Here is a 26,221-nt window from a genome sequence, read left to right on the forward strand (position 1 = left end):
TGTTAATAAGATCTTGGTTACTGACAGTCCCACAGGTGGTGCTTGACGTACATTCTACACATTTGGCTACTGTAGATGTCAATCAATATTCGCGACAAGTCCCTCCTACCAGTGTCTTTTATTTGATCGCCCCTGTTTGTGTCTGTGAACGGCAATAAAAGAGAAAGAGCGCTATGCAGAGATGAATGAATGGAACGATATTGCGCTGAAAGGAAAAGAAAACGGAATCAATTTGTGGCGCTTGGTCTTGATTCTGTGGCGCTGCACCACACATTGGTCTATGTACAGTATGGGAAACACTGCATGTTGTGGTTGTGTAGAGTTTGTGGAGCGGCAGCATCAGTTTCCTGCTCCTGCAGAGAAACTGTTGGAGGCTCTTGGCCTCATTTCTCAGAGTCTGAGGTAAAGGTGAGATGTTGCTGTGATTCAGTGTTTCCAGTCTGGTTCTACTCCTCCTCTCTGTGTTTAGCCTGTGTTAAATAACTGAGTCCTCAACTAACACTGGCCTCCTCTTATGTTTGCCAAGGCTCCCGCAGTCTCCATCATCTACCTCCTGCCGCGGCAGAACAAACAGCCCGTTGGTTCATTAGCCGGCCTCGGTGCCTCCTGCAGGCCCGGCTTCATCCTGAGCCGAGGAAGAGGAGCGGAGTGGGAGTTAATCAGACTGTGTGGGACCTCCTGCCGCATCAGGACGTCCACATCAGTGGCCACAGCTGCAGGAGCTCGTACGGTTAAAATCACAACAGACTCATGTTCCAGTGTTACACAACGTCAGCGCGGAGGACAGAGAATACAACCTGACAGACAGGCTCCGTGTGCATGTGTGTGTACATGGGAAAGTGAGAGAGCAAGAACAGTGTAGTGTGCAAAAGAGACAAAGATAAAATACTTGCATTATATGTGTGTACAGTATGTGTGCATGTATGTGTGTGTATGATAGATGCAGTGCAGAGCCTCAGGTAATAATAGCCATGATGGATTCTCATCTGGCCTGGCGAGCTGCGGCGTGGTTGATGAAGATAAAGATGTGTTGGAGCTTGTGCCGCTGCTCTGCTTCGGTCTGGACATGGCCCGAGACTGGGGAGATATTAATGACAGCACCCTCAAACACCCCCAGCCCACATACCATCATGCTATTGATCACTGGATAACAATACTGTTTTTAGGGCAAGAGCATCAATCTGTGTAGTTAATTCAACAGGGAAACAGTGCAGAGGTGTGCATGTGTGTGTAATTAACGAGAAAAACCATAGTGTGTATTTCAGGATTCAGCGCTTTCTGCATTGGTGCTGGACTGGTTGACAAACACAAAAGCCACCCAACAAATTCTTAAATATTAAAGCTCCATACAGTCGAAAGGTAGATATGGAAAGTGGGTGAGGCCACACCATTTGTCCCTTTACATTTCATTTCTATTTGAGATATCTTGCTTGTTTAGTTTGTTTATCCAGTACAATATTATGCAGACACATCCTATCCCGGGTTTGGTTTGAGTTTGCAGTATATTAAGTACAGATCATTTACATCAACATGTCCAGATAAATCAAAACACAGACAAGTAAGGTTAAGTTAAATACATTTATTGATTCAGTTTAGTTTATGTGCAATTAAGTAACTTTTACAGATACATTATTGGTTTCTTTGTTTTATACTCACCATGTGGTCCAGGGGCAAAAGGAGGAAAGGTGCAGTACTTCCTGGTTTATATCCTGTTTGACATCATCAGTGAGGTCATCGGGTAAACCATCTATGGGGGGATGGAGATATGTGTGTGTGAGTGTTAAATGTGTACGGTTTGATATTCTATAATGTATTGTAGCACAGATGTGTGTGTGATAAGATTATATAAAATCCCATTGTGATGAAGTGAAGATTAATAGTGTGTGTGCTTACCTGTTTCAGGAGAAATGTGAGTCTTCCCTGCGGCTTGGTTGAGTCCAGGTGGATTTCTGTCTTAGACTCCCAGCATGCAGGGGAAGTCAGTTGAGTGTGTGGTGTCAGAGAGAGAGGACATCAGGTGTGCAGGAGAGTGCACAGTGTTTTCACTTTTGAGTTGAGTTATTTTCAGTTAAGCTGAGTTAACTGTTATTTCCTTAAGACTTTTTGTAAATATCTTTTTTGTTTATTTCACTGTGCATTTTTGGTGGCACTTTTTGTAAAAATAAATCTCTATTTTTGATAATTGAAACCTGCTTCATGAGTCTGCCTCCTACAATCCTTCACTCAGGCCGGCCCTACCACAGTTATTAAAGCTCCATAGAGTATAAAGGCAGCTGTCCATGTGTAGTGTGATTATAAAACAGGTCTCTATGTTCTATAATAATACTGTGAAAGTATCAAAGCCTCAGTACACAGAAATACACACACAGCCTTTATTCAGAGCCTTAAAACCAGCTGTCAGGACTTACGTGACTTTGTGATGTCACAACAAGGAAGTCACCAAACCCCACCCACTCGGACCCACCATCCAACATTTGAAGGATTTGGTTTCTCTGAGTGTCTTACCTGAAATCTGTATTGAATCACCCATCGGCTGACACCAACCTGTTGTCAGTAGAGCTAAAGAGAAAAGCTTGAGAGAGGAGATGTTAAACGACATTGAGATGTTTTTTTTTTTTTAGATCTTCTCATGGACAAAACACAGGAGACGAGGAAACATGCTCTGAAGAATTTTAAATGAACAAGCACAAAATGGTTAAATAGTTAATCTTCCTGTGCAGGCATGTTGTTGCATATAGTGGCAGCAGAGGAAACTTGGGATGCATTTTTCTGCAGCCTGCAGCCTCGCAGGGCAGCAGAGATATTTCAGAGGTTTCAGGAGCTTCCTCAGGGAGGAGGATCCGGCCTCTCTCCGTCTCTGCCATCCTGTTTTTAGCTCCTGAATGTCTGGAGACGCTGCAGTGATTTATTCAGCCTCTCTGCTGCTGCTGCTGCTGCTGCTGCTGCTCAAGTGAGAGTGGACCAGATGAATGAAGGGATGTCACACCTGCTCTCACACACATACGGGTTTATTGTAGGAGGCAGACAAAACAGACAGCCCTGTTGGCAACACTGGCTCAAACCAGTGCATGCTTCAGCATTCAGTGCTCAAGGGCCCAACAAAAGGAGAAGATTGAATTGCCAGATGAAATGGCAGCAGAACAAAGCAAAAAGTTGTTTCAGGTGTAGGGCTGGACGATATAGAAAAAAAATCGCTAAGAAAAAAAAAAATATTGATCAATATCGATAAATATCAAAAAAATTAAAAAATATATGCCAAGTGTGGCCCTGGTCGTTTTATGCTATTGCTTAATAACTCATTGAGTGCCGCGCTCCTTTCCAAAGTTTTAGTCAAGTGTACCGGCAATTTCATTTTTGACGATTATTGTAGAGCCACAGCGTATTCTATATTATTGCCACCAACACATACTGTGGCTCATTTGAAAGGTGAAACTTTCTGCTTCAAATGGCCACAGACCGTTTGTTTCTAGGTGCCTCTGTTCCTGAGAAAACTCAAGCTAAACATGGCTGGGTTTCACCAAAATCCCTGCTTTTTTTCTAGAAAAGGAGATAGAGCGTCTTTTATGAAAGGTGCTCTGTTTGTGCCTGTCGCTCTTCTGACACTCACATTTCTGGATCAAAGGGCTCGTGTAAGATAAATATATACAACAATTGTTGTTCTATTCACAAAACCACCATCGGGGGGGGGCGCCACTAAACAACAATAACACAGACGCACCGTGCCGTGTCACAGCCTCTCGCCGCGGAATGTGATGGTCTCTCAGCCACAGCAGGTCGGGAACACCGGCCCCACCAGTGGTCGCGGTCCTTCTGTGGTATGGCTCGGTGCCGGCGGCCTGCTTTGGCCCAGAGATCATCACATTTTACCGTGGGAGGACCTTGGGGAGGACACAGTGTTGCTCCAGATGAAGACCGTATATTTTGTTTTCTTAAGTATGATATAATATTTTATTGTTAGGTGGAGGCATGTGATAAGCTCTTCGAGTTTTCGCCTCTTCCTGCACTTCAAATTGTTATAATTGTTACTTTTACTTGTGTAATTTTTTTAACTGTGCAAACAAATAAAACAAGACCGGGCAGGACTGTCGGCTGAGAGCTCCTCCAGAGAAGAAGGGTCTGGCTGGTCCGCCTATGATTCTGCGATCTGAGAAAAAAACGCTCCGGCCGTTTGGAATTTTTTCAACCAGTCAACCAGGTGCGCTTGCAAACTATTGCCGGTTGGAAACTGGATTTGGGTCCGCGGTGTAACGACGAAAAATAAACCCCGACAGGTTGTGTGGTTTCATTCAACATGGAGGGTTTTATTTCTCCATAACAACCGACCAACTATACATTATCCCGCTTATTACACGGTTTACCAGTGAAATAATTAATTTGAAACATAATGATAATCAAAATATGACTTTCATCGATTTAAAATTGCATAATTTAGCGAAACTGCAAGACTGGTCACAGCCGCTGTTTTGCTGAGCCTCCTCCCGGTCGTGCATTTGAAGCCTTTGATAATCAATCAGTGGATGGATGGATTACCATACACGTGTTAAGATGTGTGTATTGTGTGTAGTCGTATCTGTCATAAACAAGAGATTAACTTTACTGTTTACGGGGTGCGTTTGTGTGGCGGAGTCGCGGTGCCACCGAGACGAGAGGGGAGCTGTGACACCGGGTCAGAGGCTCTGATCGCAGGTTTTTTTTTCCAGCAGTGATGTGGAAGGAGCCTCCACTCTCCCTGTAACAAGTTACAAGTCGTTTATCTAACATCAATATTAGTCCGAAGCTGTTTAATGACAGTAAAAATGAAACATAAGGTAAATATCCTGCATAGTTTCTTTTTTCTGTGCTGCGCTGATCAGAGCGGCGTCCCTAGCAACGGTCTGTTATACTTGACAACGGTCATTATTCAGAAATAACAGATCGCAGAACGCAGCGATGGACCAATCAGAGAGCAGCATTCAATAGAGCCGTGTAATAAAGATGTCTAATAGATCCATGGTTCAGTGACTTGTTGTTTGTTGATGTTTCCCTTTACCAGGCGGACTGTGAAAGCTGCAACACGGAGGCGGGACTTCCGCCAGGTGGCTCGTTCCGGCCAATCAGAGGCTAATCGCAGCAACACACTTCCGTCAGGCCAGACCAGAGGTCCACAGTTAATCAGTTTGTCCAATTAATTAGTGGCGGTTGGACAGAATCAGTGGAACTTTGTAGTATTGACATACAATATAATCACAGTCTATTTGTTGTAAGGTAGGCGATGCTCAGTGTAGTGGAAGTGCTTCTCCTCTTCACAACAGCTCAGTTCAGTTCAGTTCAGTTCAGAAAACTTTATTATCCCCCGAGGGGGCAATTTGTTGTGCGACAGGCAGAGCAACACCAAATCACAAACAAGTCAAATACAAAACAACTTGTTTCATGAGCAGCTCATGAGCAGTCAGAAAACTACAGCTAAAATATCATCACTCAGTCATTCAGTCAGTCAGTTGAGATTATAGGGCTGACCCCGTGGTTGCCGTCCAGTCAATAGCATTGTCACTGCACACAATGGCCCTCATTTATCAAACTTGCGCAGGATCTGGTGTAGATTCTGGTGTAAATATCAGTGTACGGCAAGTGTCACGTGTGATTTACTAAAAGTGTGTACGCTGCTGATTTCGGCGTAGAACCGGCGTGGTGGTGATAAATCCGGCGGCTGAAAACGAGCGTAATTTAAATGTCACGCCCCGATATATTCCTGCTTTAGAGGCGTCGCCCTGCCCCTTTTACGACATGGAGACACGGAAGACGGCCAAGAAGAGGGACTTTACCGACATTACCACGTTGAACAGGGAGAGGGCGGCAACATTAAATATCTGGACATTGATAGATTGATAGATTTTGTGATTGATAAGCGTCATCCCGGTGGATGGAGGCTGCAGACGCACGTGTCACCGACCACGTCAGGAAACCCAGCGACCTCATGAAATGCTCCTGCAGTTTACTAAACACAAGTGATTGAGGAGAAATCATAGGCATATTACTGCTGCGAACGCGACTTTATGACCATCAGCACCGATGATATGGTTCGGCTGATGGAGGGATGTGAAACACCGGCCCGATGTCCCCCGGGCTCCGGTGTCCGGCAGAAAGAGAGACTGAGGAAGTTTGCGTGTGTGATCTACAATAACAGGTCTGTCTGCCATTGACTGTTTCTGTTTACACAGCTGATTAACGAGCATCTGTAACGTCGTGGTTTTTAATTCATCTCAGTTGCCCAAAATAAAACTCGAGTTTCAACACGGACTTGGTTTTATCGTTTCTTTTTTTTTTTTTGGCTACTTTTTATCAATATAAACAACAACAACATGTGGTCCACATCACTGCGTTATTAGACTATGGTTTAATAATCATTCTGACGCAGCAGCACTCGCTCCTGCATGTTCTACGCTGGTTCCAAATGTGCGTACACCTGGTCAGAGCTGGCGTGAGATTTGTGCGTACCGTACGCTCACGCTCAGATTAATAAATGCCGATCCTTGCGGTGAATTTGGTGTACACCCATTTTTTTGGTGTACGCAAGTTTAATAAATGAGGGCCACTCTGAGGTTGTGCAGAATGGTTCAGTGTTGCAGTGCTGGAGAACAGCTGCAGACGTTTGAAGTGTTCGTCACGCCTTTCTTTTGGTGTTTAGTCTCTGACTGCAGCTTGTTGGAGGTGAAACTTGTGACATTGAGACACTTTAACCCAACTTCCTCCCTGAGGTGAAACCTTCATTCCGGTGTGGATTTAACCTCCAGCCTTAGTGATGCTGCCACTCCCCTCCGCTGCACTGCAGAGATGAAGTGAGTCTTCCTGTGTTAAATCTATTAGACAGAAGTCACATTTATTCTTGTCTTCACCTCTAAGTCAAATAAAACCATTATCATTAATTCCTTCTCTGCTGCATTTTGCTGTTTCCTCTTCTCAGACTTTCCTCTTCCACCAGATTTCTCCCAACTCCTGTTTCAGCGTTTATTTCGGTCGCCCCGCGGCAATGATACGGATAAAAGGATTAACTTATCATCTACCAGTTTAGAGCTCTTAAACTCAGCCTGACGGCCCCCCTGAAAATTGAAAAGATGGATGCCAGGGAGGCTCCATTCAGTGCATGTTAAATTCATTTCCCCTGTTTATTACACAGAGCTGTGTTGATGTTTTAAAGCCCGGAGAGTTTGGAAGCTGAAAAGACGGAAAAACCAAAGCAGCAGATGCACAAACAGGACGAGCAGGTGGGAAGGAACCAAGAACAGTGACTTTGTTCCCGAGCGACATATAATGAGCTTTCTTTAGGCTGCAGAGAAAATTGATCAAATAATGTGCTTCCTTAATAGAGGAGAAATTTACAACAAAATGATTTTATTTATTTATTTATTCTTCTTCATTCCTGGTGTAAACAACGTGCCAGTGCAACTGCTGCCCTGTGGTAACGCAGCTGAATCAAAAAAGCTCGACCAGCTCGTATGGAGAGAGTGTCGTGCAGCTAGAGGATTTAACAGAGCTGCTCTCACTGGAAATGATTCTCTTCATTTATGTGTGTGTGAGTTGGCCAGCAAACAAAGCACTTGGGTTAGGGACTGTTCGTTATTTATCATCAGTGCCACCGGAGGGATTCACAGGACTTTTTTTTTTTTTTACATGACCCCCCTGTCGGAGTCAGTAAATTTTAACATGACCCTGCATTAAGCCTTATCAAAAGATACATGACCCCCCCCCCCCCAGCCATCAAGTACGTGACATCGCATCACGTAGCGCGTGACACTACATTATTTCATTTTGACAACCATGTGTGCAACACCTTCTCATCAATCCATGCCATTTATCAGCTAAAACCCAACTCATCAATAACAGAATCGCGATTTTGGACCAGCTCACATTACACAACAAGCCATTAACAATTAATCCACACTCAAACCGAAGCAACAATAATGTGAACCGTACTCAACAACAACGTATTATTACAAGGTTTACGACAGATATGACAGACAACCGTGTGTGTGTGTGTGTGTAAGAAAGAGAGGGAAAGAGAGAGAGAGAAAGTACATAAAACCAGCTAACTGTTAGCTACCGTAGCTCAGGCGTCGGTCTCCCGTCAGGTAAAAGCTGCCGTTTATTCCTCAAATGTAGTTCATGAAGTTGTCTCTGGTACAGTTATCCATCACTGCAGTTGAATTAGCCGCTAAACTGCTGGACGCTAAAACCGAGGGGCCGTCTGTTTGTTTACAATTCACAAAAGCAACGTGAACGTACGTGCTGCTCAGACTATGTAGAGTTACGCAATGAGGCAGGCAGGCAGCGTAGCCTCTGTACGGTACTGAAGTTAAACTCACTCACCCATAAAAGACGTGCTAAGCCGCGGGCAGAACCCTTATTGAGTTCTTGGCGAAGCGGTTACCATCGTCGCCTGCGGTGCGGGAGACCCGGGTTCGAAACCAACTCAGGGCAACATAAAATAACGCTGTGATTCGGGGGCCGTTGCTCTCATTGTCATCAGTGCTTGCAGCTTTGAAATGTCCCGTTTTTGTTTTGTTTTTGTTTTCTGCGGGCATTGCAGTGTCCTCCAGACAAAATGTTGAATGACCCCCCCCTCACTGACCTTTTTTTTTTAGTGGACCCACCCCTCAACAAAGAATATTATGACATGACCCCCCCCCATTTTCCTCCGGTGGCCCATTCCATAAATAACGAACGGTCCCTTATAGAATATTATTGACTTTAGATTTAGAGTGGATCTGTTGAATTAGTCAAAGATGTACTCCCAGTTACGGTTATTCCCCAATATATCCCAGAATCCATACAAATGCAACCGCTCTTTTGCTTCCTTTCCGTTTCCTAATTCAGTAGACTTGTCAGGAGCTACCAATTGATTTAATCCATAATATACAGATACACTTGCATTAGTGAAATGTTTATTGTGGTTCCACTGGGGATTGAACCCAGGACCTTCTGCGTGTAAAGCAGACATGATAACCACTACACTATAGAACCACTCTTACTGTTTCATTTTAACTTCCTCCCGTAAAATATGTTTTTTATTTCCTGATTATGCACAGGAGTCAATATAATATTTCCCTGTGTGAAAACTACATTGTTGAGTTTGCGTATGTTGATGACCAGTCTCCTCAGAGGGGGGTTATTGCACATAGAAATGTATATATATAGTTTTGTCTTTATCGTTATTTTGTTATTATTATTAGTGGTCGGCTCGCCCTACTTTCGGTTTTGCGGACGCTGCCCTGGTCATGGGAATAATGCCGGAACTATGACGGTATCTGATCGTCTTTGAACCTCTGACTTTCATTCTTGATTAATGAAAACATCCTTGGCAAATGTTTTCACTTTCGTCGTCTTTCGCCGGTCCAAGAATTTCACGGTGCGCACGGAGGCTCATGGGAAATGTAGTGTGAAAACACTTCGCTTTCCAAAACTCCTCGTTGTCCCTTTAAATAATAAAAATTCAAATGTAATCTACATATAAATTGCACCTCTTCTTTCAGTCAGTCGGACGATCCTATATAACCCTGGAATCCTGAGGCATTCGAGTTAATCTATAAAACAAGTTTACTTCCAAAGATGAAGTTGTAGAAAACATTTTAGAACAGAGTTGAGTTCAGGGTTTGCTGTGTGTGTGAGCATGCACTTCGATCTTTAGTATAAGTTTTTTTTTTTGCTACAAAACACTGTGACAGGACAAACCAGTGGCAGGTTGACAGAGCTTTGTTGCAGATTTGGTGGGAAACAGAGACACACACACACACACACACACACAGTTGGAGTATCTGCAGTCTTTTAGCACCTCATCTGTCTGAAGAACACAACAGTTAGTGTGGAGATAACACACACACACACACTCACACACACATAGACATTGCTCTGTCACAAGGCTGTGTTTACCCCTGAGGCCTTACACACACACACACACACACACACACACACACACACACACACACACACACACAAACACACACACAAACACACACACAAACACACAGATCTTGTCAGTTGAGTGAAAAACCTCCAACATCTCATCGTAAAAAGAAACAGCTTTGTTAATGTTGTCTGTATATGATCCACATGAACAGAAACTAAAACCCAGTCTCACCTGCAAATATAAAGACAATGAAATGAAAACAATGTATCCATGGTAACGGTTCATTTATCACATGATAAATATGCAGACAAAATCTCAGGGGTGTTAAATCTCTCCCCTCTCAGTTTCTGTAAGATAGTTTTGATGAGTCCTGTCGAACCTTGAACAGTTACAGTTACTGTAATGTTTTAGAGGTAAATTCATGCAAAACCGCTGATGCGCGTTGCCTTCAGGGACAGTTTTTCAGCAAGCAGTCTCTGCATTTACCTCGAAAACAACTCTGTCTCATAACGTGTGCAGGTCACAACTTGTCCACCAGAGCGTTGTGGAGTTGTTGGATTGTGTATTTGATGAGTTTGATGAGGGAAACCAAGAAATCCCATTAGCCTCCGTAGCGTAGCTCTGAGCAGCTCACGACTCTGCTCCGCCATTCTAAAAATAGCTTGCACCGACAAGTAAGGGATAATAGTTCGGAGGTTGTTATGGAGAAATAAACCCAGACAGGTTGTATGGAATCCCGACACGAAGCGGAGGGGTTTCATACAACCTGAAGGGTTACACTACAGCTTAGTGAAGGGTTACACTAAGGTTACACCAACAGGTAAACAGATACGTATTGGATTGGTATTGGATATATATGTGTGTGTGTGTGTGTGTGTGTGTGTGTGTGTGTATGTATGTATGGGTATATGTATACATATATATACTGTATATATACACTACCGTTCAAAAGTTTGGGGTCGCCCAGACAATTTTGTGTTTTACGTGAAAAGCCACACTTTTATTTATCAAATGAGTTGAAAAATGAATTGAAAATATAGTCAAGGCATTGATAAGGTTAGAAATAATGATTTTTATTTGAAATAATAATTTTCTTCTTCAAACTTTGCTTTCATCAAAGAACGCTCCATTTGCAGCAATCACAGCTTTGCAGACCTTTGGCATTCTTGCTGTTAATTTATTGAGGTAATCAGGAGAAATTTCACCCCATGCTTCCAGAAGCCCTTCCCATAAACTGGATTGGCTTGTTGGGCACTTCTTGCGTACCATGCGGTCAAGCTGCTCCCACAACAGCTCAATGGGGTTGAGATCTGGTGACTGCGCTGGCCACTCCATTACAGATAGAATACCAGCTGCTTGCTTCTTCCCTAAATAGTTCTTGCATAATTTGGAGGTGTGCTTTGGGTCATTGTCCTGTTGTAGGATGAAATTGGCTCCAATTAAGCGCTGTCCACAGGGTATGGCATGGCGTTGCAAAATGGAGTGATAGCCTTCCTTATTCAAAATCCCTTTTACCTTGTGCAAATCTCCCACTTTACCTGCACCAAAGCAACCCCAGACCATCACATTACCTCCACCATGCTTGACAGATGGCGTCAGGCACTCTTCCAACATCTTTTCAGTTGTTCTGCGTCTCACAAACGTTCTTCTGTGTGATCCAAACACCTCAAACTTCGATTCATCTGTCCATAACACTTTTTTCCAATCTTCCTCTGTCCAATGTCTGTGTTCTTTTGCCCACATTAATCGTTTCCTTTTATTGGCCACTCTCAGATATGGCTTTTTCTTTGCCACTCTGCCCTGAAGGCCAGCATCCCGGAGTCGCCTCTTCACTGTAGATGTGGATACTGGCATTTTGCGGGTACTATTTAATGAAGCTGCCAGTTGAGGACCTGTGAGGCGTCGATTTCTCAAACTAGAGACTCTGATGTACTTGTCTTCTTGTTTAGTTGTGCAGCGGGGCCTCCCACTTCTTCTTCTACTCTGGTTGGAGCCTGTTTGCGCTGTCCTCTGAAGGGAGTAGTACACACCGTTGTAGGATATCTTCAGTTTCTTGGCAATTTGTCGCATGGAATAGCCTTCATTTCTGAGAACAAGAATAGACTGTCGAGTTTCATGTGAAAGTTCTCTTTTTCTGGCCATTTGGAGAGTTAAATCAAACCTACAAATGTGATGCTCCAGATACTCAACTAGCTCAAAGGAAGGTCAGTTTTATAGCTTACCTAACCAGCTAAACTGTTTTCAAGTGTGCTAACATAATTGCACAAGGTGTTTCTAATCATCCATTAGCCCTCTAACACAATTAGCAAACACAATGGACCATTAGAGCCCTGGAGTGATGGTTGCTGGAAATGGGCCTCTATATGCCTATGTAGATATTGCATTAAAAACCAGACATTTGCAGCTGAAATAGTCATTTACGACATTAACAATGTATAGAGCGTGTTTCTGATTAGTTTAAAGTACAGTATTAGTTTAAAAACAGCACTTTTCTTTCAAAAATAAGGAAATTTCTAAGTGACCCCAAACTTTTGAACGGTAGTGTACATGTGTGTGTGTGTGTGTGTATGGGTCCATGGCACTGGTCCGACCTCCCATTAGTCCGACCTCCCATTAGTTCGACCTCCCATTGGTTCGAACTCCCATTGGTCCGACAATCGGAGTAATGAGAGTTCGAACTAATGGGAGGTCCTCATTAGTTCGAACTGGACTAGTTATTAGTCAAACTCTCCATTCTTACCGTTCACTATGCATTTATATCATTATTCATATAGGCTCCACCTGTCAATAAGACACACGTGGAAGAAGAGGTGCAGTTTATTGTGTTTCACCAACGAGGAGCTGTCATTACGCACGACTTTTACGCACTGCTGCGCGCTCATTAGTGTCCGTAATTAAACCTTGACACTTATCAAATCAAGCTTACATTACAGACAGGTATATAGACCGGTGGATTCTCTCTCTCTCTCTCCCACTCCGAACAGACAGACGGACGCAATCAGAAAGGAAACGGAGGCTGCGCATTGATCCTTTTTTCCTTTCTGGGATCAAACGGATCATGTGCATAATTAACTGCAAAACAAGCACTTCATATTAATAACATATAACACTCATTATGCTTCCAGCCTGTCTAGCCTCTACCTGGTGTTTTTACTAAACTTAACCAACTCCTTTTTTCATTGCCTGAACCTAACCAAAGCGAAATTTACTTCTTTTTTTTTCTCTCAGTCTGCTGTCAGCAGGAGCGGCGGCTGCAGCAGGCTCGCGCCCGTGAAGTGAGCTCAAGCCGGCCAGGTTCAGCCACGCTCTAGCGAGGGGTGGGGGGAGAAAAAAAAGAAGTGTATTTCTTTTACTCTGTACTCTGGGAGGGGGGCTTTGATTATCAGTTTACACATCTTGATCAGCATTTATGATGGTTGTGCGCGATCTGACATGATCTGGCTCCTGGAGAGAGAGAGAGAAAGCTGCATGCTCGTGTCAATGGAAGAGCTTGTCACAAAGTAGCGATGACAGTTCGAACTAACGGGACCACCCATTGGTTCGACCTCCTATTGGTCCGACTTGTGGTTGATTTTGTCGGAGTGACGGGAGGTCGAACCAATGGGAGGTCGGACCAGTGGGTATTTTGTCGGAGTAACGGGAGGTCGGACCAATGGGCAGTTCCCGTGTGTATTCAATAGTATTATCACTTATATTATTATATAACTTTTAGTTATTCATAGCAGTGCAAGTGATTAAATTATATCCTTAGACCTATCATTGAGACACACCTCAATTGACATTACTCCTAGGACCCTCTAAGCACTTTGATGATTGTAAGCACTTTATCCCATGACACGGTTGCACTTTTGTAACTACTGTCGTACTACAGCACCGAATCTGTATTGTTATCTATTGTACTGTAAACTGACTGCTGCTATTTTATAACATGCTTTTGTTTTTATTTATTGTATTTTGTACCAGGGATCAACTAGCTTGTGTCAACACAACACTTGTGAGACCGTATTTCAGTCATCTTACCACTGAACCAAAAACGCAATGAACACATGAGAGAATTCAGGAGCAGGGAACAGGAAGTACTTTACAGCTGAGAGGGAAATTGTTGACATTGTTGAAGTCGTCTTAATTCACAGTCTCCTCTTCGCCAGACCAGCTCCTCAAACTCTCAGAGCCACGTGCAGCGTCTGTCTGCTCACGTCTGTGAGAGCAGCTTTGAAAAGGCTCATCCATCGGGGTCCATATGGGGCCCCTGAGGGCGGGAAGGCGTGTGTGTGTGTGTGGTGTGTGTGTGTTTGTGTGTGGAGGGGGTACAGAAGGAGTAGCAGCATGTTTTCTCACAGTATGAAGTCCAAGTGGAGCACCGAGAGGCTCAAACCTCTATTTAATATATTTAATATGCACGGGAGGGGACGATCTCTGTATTTGTCTGTTGGGTAAGATTATTGCTAAAGGGCCGGTGGCCGTGAAATAGAAAGACAGATGAAGTTGTATCACTGATTGACTGCTGCAGAGTCCAAGACACTGATTTTAATTTGTGTTCTTGTTGTTGAGTTTAAAGCTCCATACAGTATAAAAGGTAGATGTCCATGTGTAGTGTAATTATAGATCAGGCCTAGGTTCTACATTAATGCTGTGAAAGTATCAAAGCCTCAGTCCACTGAGAAATGCACACAGCCTGTATTCAGAAACTGAGCCTTAAAACCAGCTGCAGGATTTCTGCTACGTTGTGATGTCACAACAAAGCAGTCACTAAGCCCGGCCTACCTGTACCCACCATCCAGCACTTGCAGGATAAGGTTTCTCTGAAATCTGCTCTATTTATAATTAATCAGTCAGAAAATGTCAGCTAATCAGAAGAGAGGCTCGCAGCCTCCTCTCCCCTGATTGGCTGACACCGACCTGTAGTTACTAGAGCTCCAGAGAGAAGCTTGAGAGAGGAGATGGTAAAACTACACTGAGATTGTTTTTTTTATATCTTCTAGTAGATAAAATATGGGAGAAGAAGAAAATATGCAGCTTTAAAAGTTTAACTTTTGATATTTTATAATTCACCACCAGCCGAGTCCTGCAGCCTGCAGATCAACCTCCCCAGATGAAAGCAAAGCGGGGACTTTCAACGACCACAAATATCTCTGTCTGTCAGTGTGTGTTTGTGTGTGATCTGTGTGTTTGGTTGTGTTTAGTTCCCCGGCTCAGGTACCAGCTACACAGTTGCAGCAGTGTGTCAGTTGTGTTTGGCTGCTGGTGATAAGCTCCTGCTCTTTAATGTGTTGTTGAACGTTACTGCGGTTAGACAGGAAGCAACTCCCACCAGCTCTGTGCTAGGTGTGTGTGTGTGTGTGTGTGTGTGTATGAGGTGAAATCAAAGTCAAAACAACCGGAAAGACGCGCAGCGACGTGTGTGTGCACGCATGGTTACTTTGTTACGCGTGCGTGCGTTGTTACGCGCAGGTTGTATTTCACGCGTGACAAAAGCTGCGTACGTATGAAGCAGCGTGTGCACGTCTGTCAGTCACTGTTTGACAAATTATGTTACGCGTTCACACGTACGTGCGGTCGCAGATGTTGTTGCTGCGCAGCAGGAAGTTGATCTGCACCGTGCGCACCACTCCGCGTAACTTGACGTGTAATGTAGTTGGCCTTTTCATTTTAGTCAACCAGGGGAGGCAGCAGTGAGCCAGACTTTGCCTGCCGGACGAAATGAAGAAGGAGAAGAAGAAGCAGAAGGAGGAGGAAAAGGAGAAGGAAAAGGAGAAAGGAAAAGACCCATGAGATAATTATATTATAGACAGGAGGAGGCTCAGTGATGTCATGTCTTTTTATGCTCCATGGTTGACACTGATTCTGCATTGATATTGCAATTTCAACCTTCCTGATGGCTCGACAGTTTTGTTACAGTACCTATATAATTATTAATAAAGTGTAAAAAAAAAAAAAACTCGGCCGGGACAGTGTTGCAGCCTCTGTGCAGCTATTCAGGTGCACAAACCTAACGCACATCTCCAGCTGGGTCCGTGTACGTTTCGTTAGTTTGATTTTTCCTTTAAAACAAACTGTCAGAAAACGAAAGTCAGCTGGTAATTTGGTTTTCCGTTTCAAATCAAAAACCAAAAAACCACAATTCAGGCTGTTTTTTTTTGTTTTTTTGTTTTTTGTTTTTACAACAAAAAAACGAGGAAACCAAAATCAAATTACGGTCAAATTTTGATTGCCTTTTCGTTTTTGATCTTAAACAACACATTAACGCCGATGACAGACCGGAAGTGTCGGAACTTCAAAATAAAATCCCAGTGAATTGCGTTATAGCCACAGACTGTTGATGAATGGCCTATAAAATCTTTTTTTTTTTCTTTGTAAATGTTGTGTTTTGAGCACATGGATACATTTTCACAGCTGTGTTTATTTTTTACACATGAGTGACAAGCTGATCGTTAATTAGTTCATCTTCCTCATGTACTGCTCTCCTCGCTGCGGTGGGTCTCTGTCTCCGCTGCTGTAGCGCTTCGCTTTGCTTCCATTCAGTCAGATCATTTTCACAACGTGTTCTGCGGCCCGTCTCCGGTCCCAACCCGGCTCGGGACAGGCTGTCCCTCTCTGAAGCAGAGGGTGAGGTCAGCTTCACTCCTGCATTAACGCCGATGACAGCCTGGAAGTGTCTGAACTTCAAAATAAAAGCCCAGTGAATTGAGTTATAGCCACTGTACTGTAGCCTATATAAATAGCCTATGAAATCTTTTTTTCTTTGTAAATGTTGTGTTTTGAGCATACGGATACATTTTCACAACTGTGTTTATTTTTACACATTAGCGGCCAAGATCATTAGTTCATCTTCCTCACATGCCTCGGTCTGTCCGTTGCGCACGCTGCAGCGCTTCGCTCCCAGGTCAATCAGAGCATTTTCACAGCGTGATGAGGTCAGCTTCACTCCACTCAGTCTTCACAGACAGTCCACAAAGAGCTTCTGAACATTTCCTCCTCAGTTTGTCCCAGGCGGCGGCAGATAATTTTTGATTTAATTTTATATATATATATATATATATATGGCTTGAACGCCATTATATGAGACCAGGCTATTAATTGAATACTGACTGATTGTTTTGTTATTTGAGGAATATAGCTATATTACGATCTGCTGCAGTAACGTTCGCCACCTTGTGGAATAATGCTGCATGGGGCTGGGTGATAGACCAGCTCTTCTCAGAGACTCAACCCGACCCTGAGGTCTCCAACCCCGGGCATATTTGGCAGGTGGCAGTGGCCCCTTTATGGTTCTTTTCTACTCTTTTCAGTCACATGAGATCCAGTCCCAGACCTCGGCTACAGTCCGGGATTTCATCAGGCTCCCTTCCCGGCACAGGGCACTCTAATTGGCAGCTTAGATGAGGGGAATCGCCGTGCGTAATGACAGCTCCTCGCCGGTGAAACACAATAAACTGCGCTACTTCTTGCATGTTTGTCTCATGGCACGGTGGAGCCTACACAGAGGTACACAAACAGGTGGATCAGGCTGCAAAGAAGTCCGCTGTGAAAATGATCTGACTGAATGGAAGCAAAGCAAAGCGCTACAGCGCAGCGGAGACAGAGACCCAGCGCAGCGAGGAGAACAGTACATGAGGAAGATGAGTTAACGATCAGCTTGTGTGAAAAAGTAAACACAGCTGTGAAAATGTATCCATGTGCTCAAAACACAACATTTACAAAGAAAAAAAAGATTTTATAGGCCATTCATCTACAGTCTGTGGCTATAACACGAGTCACTGGGCTTTTATTTTGAAGTTCAGACATTTCCGGTCTGTCATCGGCGTTAATGTGTTGTTTAAGATCAAAAACAAAAAGACAATCAAAATTTGACCGTAATTTGATTTTGGTTTCCTCGTTTTTCCGTTTCAAAAACAAAAAACAAAACAAAAAAAAACTTTGTTTTTCTGTTATTCTGTTTTAAAACAAAAACAGATTAACGTGGAAAATTAAGTCTTTGACTTTTCTATTGTTTTGTTATTATGATATTTGGAAACTTCGCTCCACAGCGGCCAGGTCCCGGAGCAACTCTCTCCACACCCCCCGCTTGCGTCCGCCCCCCCCCACCCCCCACCCCCCGGCTGGAGCTCCGTGGTCCATATGCCATCCCTGCACCAGAGTTCCCCAGGTCACGCTGCTGATCCACCCCGCAGAGCAGGCAGCTCGCAGCGGCCTCTTCCTACAGTGGATCGCTCCGTCCCGGACCGGGGAGCGACGTCGCCGCAGCCGCCACTCAGCTTCACGCGAGCGTTAATGCGTGCGTTCGCTGAAAAACGCATGAATGTTACACGTGGTCACTACGCGTAGTGTGATTACAGGCGTGCAGCATTCATCACGCAACGTGCGCGTGAACGGGGGGCCATTATAAGTCAATGAGGAAACTACATTACACGTCAGGCGCTGTCTGCTGCACAGGCGTCAAAGCACGCGGGTGTGACACGTCCAGTTGATAGGTGCGCACGTAATATGACACGATTGTACCAGCATAGTGTGGGTGTGTGTATGTGCGTGTGTGTGTGCATTGTACTTTTGTCATATTGGCTTGTGAACTTCAGCTCCAGTTTGATTACCTGAGGAATCCACAGCTGAATACAAATAAAATCACTTTTAAAGGAACACTTCCTCATTTTATTTATTCGTATTCAGAGTCAAAAGAGAAGGGAGAGAGCAATGCAGTACTGTTTCTTAACCATCAGTTAATCATATGACCACCCCAACCAACCTATCACATAAAAACAAGGCTGACGGAGTGTTGGAGCTTATCTTTTGTTAAAGGGATAGTTCACCCTAGAATGATATTTCGCTCATTATCTACTCACCCTCATGTGGACTAAGGGCTGGAAGAAGTTTCAGAGTCCTCCGTCCCTTCTCTGAGTTACAGGGGGTCTCAGCGTAGCAGTGCATGTCCATATAACGGTTGTAAAGGGACACCAGAGCTCTTCGTAAAAAAACACACACAAAAAAACATCCAAATACCTCCATGCTGCTCGTATGTAATGTCCGTCTTGTGCTGAAGCCCCAAATTGCGTAATTGTCCCGAAAAAAATTAAATAAGTCTATATTTTAAGCTTGTTTGTAGCGGAAGCTTCTCAAAGCTCCTCTTCCTGGTCCGTCCAAATCTCGCGTGATTCGCAGTAACCGCACTGACGCCGGCGCAAATCACGCGAGATTTGGACGGACCAGGAAGAGGAGCTTTGAGAAGCTTCCGCTACAAACAAGCTTAAGCCATAAATAATATAAAAATGTTTTTTTCCTTCTATTTGGAAAGGATAATGAGCTTTACAATTGAACACCTGGTATTTACTGTAGATATATTTGTTTCCAACCTACTTAAGCCATGAGGCAGTAAACCCTTAAATCTGTGTTGGCACAGACAATGAGCAGTTAAATCTCTCATAAATTAGACATCAATATGGTTCCACTGGGGATTGAACCAAGGTCCTTCTGCGTGTAAAGCAGATGTGATGACCACTACACCATGGAACCCCTTAATCTGAGACAACATCTCTTGTCTGAAACTGTTTATCCAGATGTATTGAGGTGGGTGATAGTTTCTGACGCTGTGCTCTCGTCCATAATTCATCAGTGGAGCTGTACAGAAGCGACATGAGGCAGCGTCCTTGCAGGGTCAGAATAGACAGAGGGGACAAGGGGAAAAAGAGAAAAGCAGGTCTAAAAATCATATTTTCTTGTTTTCTTTTTGTTAAACATCAAAGATTCAGGTCTTTTCTAAGAAACACTGGATGTTAAAAGAGCCACATAGGTCTGAGTGATCTCCATCACCTTCATTGGAGGATCTGCAGGGCCTCAGCTCACAGCACAGTCTCCACGTGCCAGTCTAAATACTGTAGTCCTGCCAGGTGCAGCAGGTGAAGGCTGCACCACCACAAACTTCTGTCTCTGTTGCTTCACTTCATCTGAAATCTGTCTTGAAGCAGTGGGAGATGTGGAGCACGGCTGGCTGACAGCAGCAGAGAGAATCCATCTCTGTCTCCCTCGGAGCCTCAGCAGCGATTACAGCTCCTGCGTCTTATAATTGTTCGGAGCGAGCAGCTCCTCGTACCAATTACAGCACATTAGCAGCAGCAGCCAAAGTCATTTCAGCAGCGCTCATCAGGGATGTGAAAACAAAAAAGAAACAGCCATCCTCTCTCTGCCTTCATTCGCCCGCAGCATCAGATGAACTGAGGATTTAAGATGAGATAAAATGAGATTTAAGGATTAGACGGAGAGATGAGAGTGAACTCTCGGTGACTTGTTTTAAAATGACAGAAGAAGTAAGGATGATGAAGTCTGCTGTAGAAACCCAGCATAGGAAGGAGGCCGCAGGCCGACGTTGAAACGCAACATGACAGCGGCTGCATGCGATCGTCACTCTGTGTATTCCAACCCATCATACCTGCTGCTCTTCAGTCATGTCCTTTAAAGGACACTACCACTAATTCCCCAGCAAACATTTCTTGGTTGAAAAGACGTTTAAAAAACGTTTATGCCGACCGTTGAAAAGACGTTCAGAATTGGTTCAAAAGTGAAAGTTTTTTCAACGGCTATTTGTGGACGTCTATTCAACGTTCACATATAAACCATATTTCACCAGGAAATGCTATATTTAAATTTTTCTCCTTATTTAGTGTGCATACACAGTATATTGTTATGGTGGATCATACACTGAAAAAAGTGAAACAAAGCTGTTGTTCATTTAATGTGTTTGTTTTCATTCCAATAAATAAAAAAAATTACATTGCTCAATTAAACTAAACTTTCTTGTTTATGTTTATGGTTGAATCGAATTTTTTTACTTTACTACAACGTAAACTGACAGCGAGGCACCAAACTGATTTTTTTTATTTTAATCAAAGCATTTTTATTAGACTGAGTGATTCGCGCATGCGCATTCTCTGGCATTCTTTAAAAATTCTGGCGGCAATTGTACTTCCGCCTTCAATCCTCCATCACAGAAGACGAGGTGCTGAAGAGAAAAATATCAGGCCCACGGCATTGTGGCAACGTTAAGGTAAGTCATTCCGATTTTTAAAGATGACTGGACGTAAACTTTAGTCCCCAGATAGAGAGGCTGTCCCTCTAAAAGGTTTTTAAGTTCGGGTGTTCGCCGTCGCCGTTGTGTTGGCGAGGCCGAGCGGAGGTTTTATGGGTCACCGGAGCTCTGGAGAGGAGGCTGGCCGCCATGCTGCGGGTTAGTTCAGTTCACGTTAATTTTACTGTATTTGCGCTTGATAAACGTAGTTGTGAACCCATAAACGGCGCTCTCTCCCAGTATGACTTTGCTTTCACTGAGAGCTGGAGTCAGACGTAGCGCCTGGACAGACAGACCCACGGACAGATGTCGCGGACTTAACGGTCGTCGCAGCACAGTCTGTGGTGGTGAGTGAGGTGGGAGAAGACAGGCAGGTGGAGGAGGGATACGGGGAGAGAGGATGGTGATTGAGAAGGCAGATAAGCTATTTAATTTTTCAGCAAATGTTCTTGTGTTTGACTTATGGATAGTGGAATAAATATTATACTGGCGCCATAACGTAAACGTGCGGGGTCGTCCGCTGGGGGGGGGGGGGACTGCGACGCAGCAGCAGAACGATAGGAGCTGTCCATGGTTATGCTACTTGACCAAAAGTCTCTTGAACAATCAAACAAACAGAGACATATGGACTGTGAATAGTCAAAATACAGAGGTTATCATGACGTGAATCCTATGTTGCTGTGTGTAAAAAAAAAAAAAAAAGACCGTTGATTCGGTGGAGACCCGGCTTTATGGGCGCGGGTGAACTGTGTAATAATGAAGCAACATAAGTTGTGTTTTGTCAGGTTTTTTTTTTTTTAATTTCATAGGCATAGTAAATCTGATTTAAAAAGAACAATTTTAAACTGTATTAGATGTAAGTTCATGTAACATTGAGAATATCCAACATTAAAACGTTTTTCTCTTTTATGGTAATTTAAGGAGAGCAGCCACAAGATCTACTTGCAATGAAGTCATGTTGGCAAGATGGCCAGCACTTTTTCAGATGGAAGAGGTATGTTTTTAGATGTAAGGCACCTTAGAGAGAGGAGAGGAACTTAAAGCAGAAGTAAGCGATATTTTTGTGTTAATATAAGTCTTAAATAGTTATATCTTCCGACAGCAATCACTTACATAGAGTGTTTGGTCTGAAACACGGGTCTGTCAGTCACTCTTCTCTGCTCTGAGCCGAGGAGAAAACATTCCTCGTATCCTACAAGTTTTATCCAATGAGGAGAGAGAACGGCATGAAGGGCTGTGTGTGCAGCCAAGGGATGCGCCTGAATGTGGTGTTGTAGGGACGAGGACCAATAGAACCATGACGGGGGCGGGGGCTGCTAACTCCATCGGCTGACAAAAAGTTAACCAAAACTACCGGATCGGTTGCTTCTGCTTTAAAGGGATAGTTCACCCTAGAATGATATTTCGCTCATTATCTACTCACCCTCATGTTGACTAAGGGCTGGAAGAAGTGTCAGAGTCCACCGTCCCTTCTCTGAGTTACAGGGGGTCTTGGCGTAGCAGTGCATTTCAATGCAACGGTTGCAAAGGGACACCGGAGCTCTTCGTAAAAAAACACACACAAAAAAACATCCAAATACCTCCATGATGCTCGTATGTAATGTCCGTCTTGTGCTGAAGCCCCAAATTGCGTAACTGTCCCGAAAAAAATTAAATAAGTCTATATTTTAAGCTTGTTTGTAGCGGAAGCTTCTCGAAGCTCCTCTTCCTGGTCCGTCCAAATCTCGCGTGATTTGCGCCGGCGTCAGTGCGGTTACTGCGAATCACGCGAGATTTGGACAGACCAGGAAGAGGAGCTTCGAGAAGCTTCCGCTACAAACAAGCTTCAAATATAGACTTATTTAATTTTTTTCGGGACAATTACGCAATTTGGGGCTTCAGCACAAGACGGACATTACATACGAGCATCATGGAGGTATTTGGATGTTTTTTTGTGTGTGTTTTTTTACGAAGAGCTCTGGTGTCCCTTTGCTACCGTGGCATTGAAATGCACTGCTACGCCGAGACCCCCTGTAACTCAGAGAAGGGACGGTGGACTCTGAAAATTCTTCCAGCCCTTAGTCAACATGAGGGTGAGTAGATAATGAGCGAAATATCATTCTAGGGTGAACTATCCCTTTAATATATTTATTAATGCCATTAATTAGACATTCAGATGATTTTTGAAACTTCAAAACTTAGGTCTTTACAGAAGATAATTTATTTAATACACTTTCTGTATGCTCTGTTTTTGTTTCTCCAGATTAATGCTGAGTTCGGGATGCGGGTGACAACAGTTCCCTTGGAGACAACAACATTTCGGTCCACAGGACCTTTTTCAAGCAGAGAAAAAGGCTTGAAAAAGGTCCTGTGGACCGAAACGTTGTTTGTTTTATTAAAGTCTTTTGCAAGTGACTTGACAGTGTGCGGGAGACCCTTTTTGCTTTTGTTTACACAATACAGTTACTCATTTTCTATTTAAAATACTGTATTTTAAATATTTAACTATTCCATTACTCCCCAACCCTGCAAACAATAAAAAAAATATCTTCTCTAAATAAAATCGTTTAGGACAAAGGTTGTGGAATGCAGGGCTGAATCAAAACCACCACCACTAGTCCTCCCTGGAGCCTGTTTCAGGTGGTCTGCCATGGCGCTGTTGACATTTGCCTGTGGGGCTGGGATTCAACCTCATGACAGCATCTAAAATATTAGGGAAAGAGTATAGAAATTATGAGATGCAAGGATTTCACTGTGCAACCACTCAGTAATATAGACAAACTTTATTATTAGCAAAAATTACCTTTAATCACAGAGTACACCACAGTTTCCCTGAAGGCCCTTTTTTGTTGTTGTTTTTGTTTTTCCCCTTTACTTTTCCTTGCATACAGTAGCCCATTTCAGTAGGGTGTGCCCTTTTCCCACTGGTCATACTTTCTCTATATGTTGTTGTAGTAGGACAAACAACAAACTTTTGGGCCATTTCATCATCTTCATTATCATCACAATCCCTCATTCACTCCCTCCCCTAGCTTGCAGCCCCCTCGCTTTCAGCTGTGTATTTTCGATGTAAAATGGCCTGAATATTAAATTTATAAGGCTACGTCGACAGTCCAATTGTGGAATTACATGCAATAGCGAACCAACATTATAAACACACGCCTTAAAGTAGTCGGGCAGAAAGTTTTGTCAAGGCCGCAGCATGAAAACGTTACAAGCTACCATGCTAACCTTACTGCTAAGTTAGCATGCCCAAACGAGCGGCCTCGTCCGCATTGTTAGCAGCGTAAAATGAAACAAATGGTGTCATAATTTCTTGTTGGAACATAGGAAATAATGTACAGTAGTACATGCACTTACCAAAAATGCTGTATTTGACGACTCAGGCAGCGTGAGTAGGACCGACTCGTTCGCCGCACTCCTGCTCGCTCAGTGCAGCAGCCGGTTATGGTCAAGGTAGTCCTCAGCCAGCGTTGCCAGGTGGGAAATGTAGGATTATCGTACCAGAGGCATAAAATTATCGTATTTTGAGGGAAATTATCGTACACCTTTTATAACCAAAATAACAAGCATATTGATGCACTATAGTCAAATATGCTGATGCACTATAGTCACTCTAGTGTATAATAGCGTCCTATGAGCACTCATGGCTTTGTAACGTGAGTACAACGTCAGTACCCCCAGTAACCCACCCCCCCAAGTGGGGTTGTCCGTTTTTGTTTTGTTTTTACAGTCGTCACGCAGTGAGGATGATTGTGTGGTCCTCTAACTTGTCGGGAAATAAAATGAGAAAAATAAAATGTTTGGTCATCCAATTCTCAAGAGCAAATAGACCTAATTATGATCACACAGTTTATTTTAGTGGTGGTAGATTTTTAGCTCTCCTGAAGCCACACATTAAAAAGACGACAACCAATTTGATCCTTAACAGCGGCTGGCAGGCGCGCGTGCATGGACGAACGAAATTTCAGAGTCATGATCAACATGACATGATGTCGAATAAACGTGCAGTGGTTTCGGACAAAAAAACAACAACAACTCAGTGTGCAAGGGCCTTACTGTCTCCTTCGGGGACTCTCATTTTCCCTGCATTCTTCTGTTTTGAATTTCGCTTGCTTGATTTCTAGACCCGACCTGAATGTCTCATGGGAGCGCAGCTGACCATTCAGCCAATCATGCTCGTTTTTCTGAGACAAACGCATGAACGTCACTCGTGATTGGCTGGAAACTTGTCACATGGGAACAGATGCCTTCAGGGTTCACAAAAAAAATCCGGCAGATAGTTGCGGCAGGCTGATTACAACCACACATTCACGAAATGGTCAAATTATCGTACATTTGGCCCTTTTTGGGATTATTGATCGTACATCGTACAGAGGGCCAAATTATCGTACAAATACGATAATTATCGTACACCTGGCAACACTGTCCTCAGCCTAAGTGTTTGCGCATGCGCGTTACAGCAGTACACGGCATCCTCTAATTTTACATAAATTCATTAAAATATCACCATTGCAATGTACTGGAAGCTTTCTATTAACAGCACAAAGCTCATATATGTCCATATTTATGATATTTTATGAAACATTAAATGAGTTGAAATTACGTTTTGTCTAGACGTAATTTCGCCTCCCTCATTTAGAGAAAAAACGTCAATCTAATCAATAAAATCTCTTTTGAGAGCTACAACGGAAATAATTATCAACCAAAATTAAACAAATATGTGTTTTGCGCCACGTTGATGTTGTAACCGCTTTTTAGACGGTTGAAAAGAGGTTGAAAAACGCTCAAACCTTATATCAACCTGGTTTCAACCGGAAATCAACGTTGAAATTACGGTTTGTGTTTGCTGGGTCATGTTTCATCAAGCTGAGGATTAAAACAGAAACACAAGGAAAATAAATAGGACTCAACATACTGCAACTTAAGAAACAGTGCAGACAATAAACATAATATCTGAATATTGTTGTTATTATCAACCTAATCAACACAGTTTTGTTCATTCTTCTTGACTTTATAAGTTGTAAAGACAGCTACCTGTTAGTGGTGTTTAGGAGTAACTTAGACTTGGTCTTTAGCCAGCTCTGTCACTTCTTTTACCCCTGAAAACACTTCTGTTGTGGTCTGAGTTTCTTGGATTTGTATCATGTTTGTGTCTTTGCATGTGTTTTTTTAAGTTGTAGTGCACTAGGGATGTAACGATATGGAAAATTTGACACCTCGATTATAGTAACCAAATTATCGATATAATCACAATTAAAGCAGAAGTAAGCGATCCGGTCGTTTTGGCTAATGCTGTGTTCCAGGCA

General features: G+C 43.3%; 1 protein-coding gene and 2 non-coding genes across 3 annotated transcripts in view; 1 reads left to right on the forward strand and 2 right to left on the reverse strand.

Moving 5' to 3' along the window:
• LOC146990099 (nuclear receptor ROR-alpha A-like) overlaps positions 1–26,221 on the forward strand; it is a 223,922-nt gene that overhangs the window by 59,358 nt on the left and 138,343 nt on the right. The window lies entirely within an intron of this gene.
• trnav-uac (transfer RNA valine (anticodon UAC)) lies at positions 8,925–8,997 on the reverse strand. The gene has a single exon. It is a non-coding gene; the product is annotated as a tRNA-Val (tRNA).
• On the reverse strand, positions 19,312–19,384 carry trnav-uac (transfer RNA valine (anticodon UAC)). The gene has a single exon. It is a non-coding gene; the product is annotated as a tRNA-Val (tRNA).

Source organism: Trachurus japonicus, chromosome 3 (assembly GCF_045865225.1).
Source record: "Trachurus japonicus isolate A0001 chromosome 3, Traja_1.0".
NCBI lineage: Eukaryota > Metazoa > Chordata > Actinopteri > Carangiformes > Carangidae > Trachurus > Trachurus japonicus.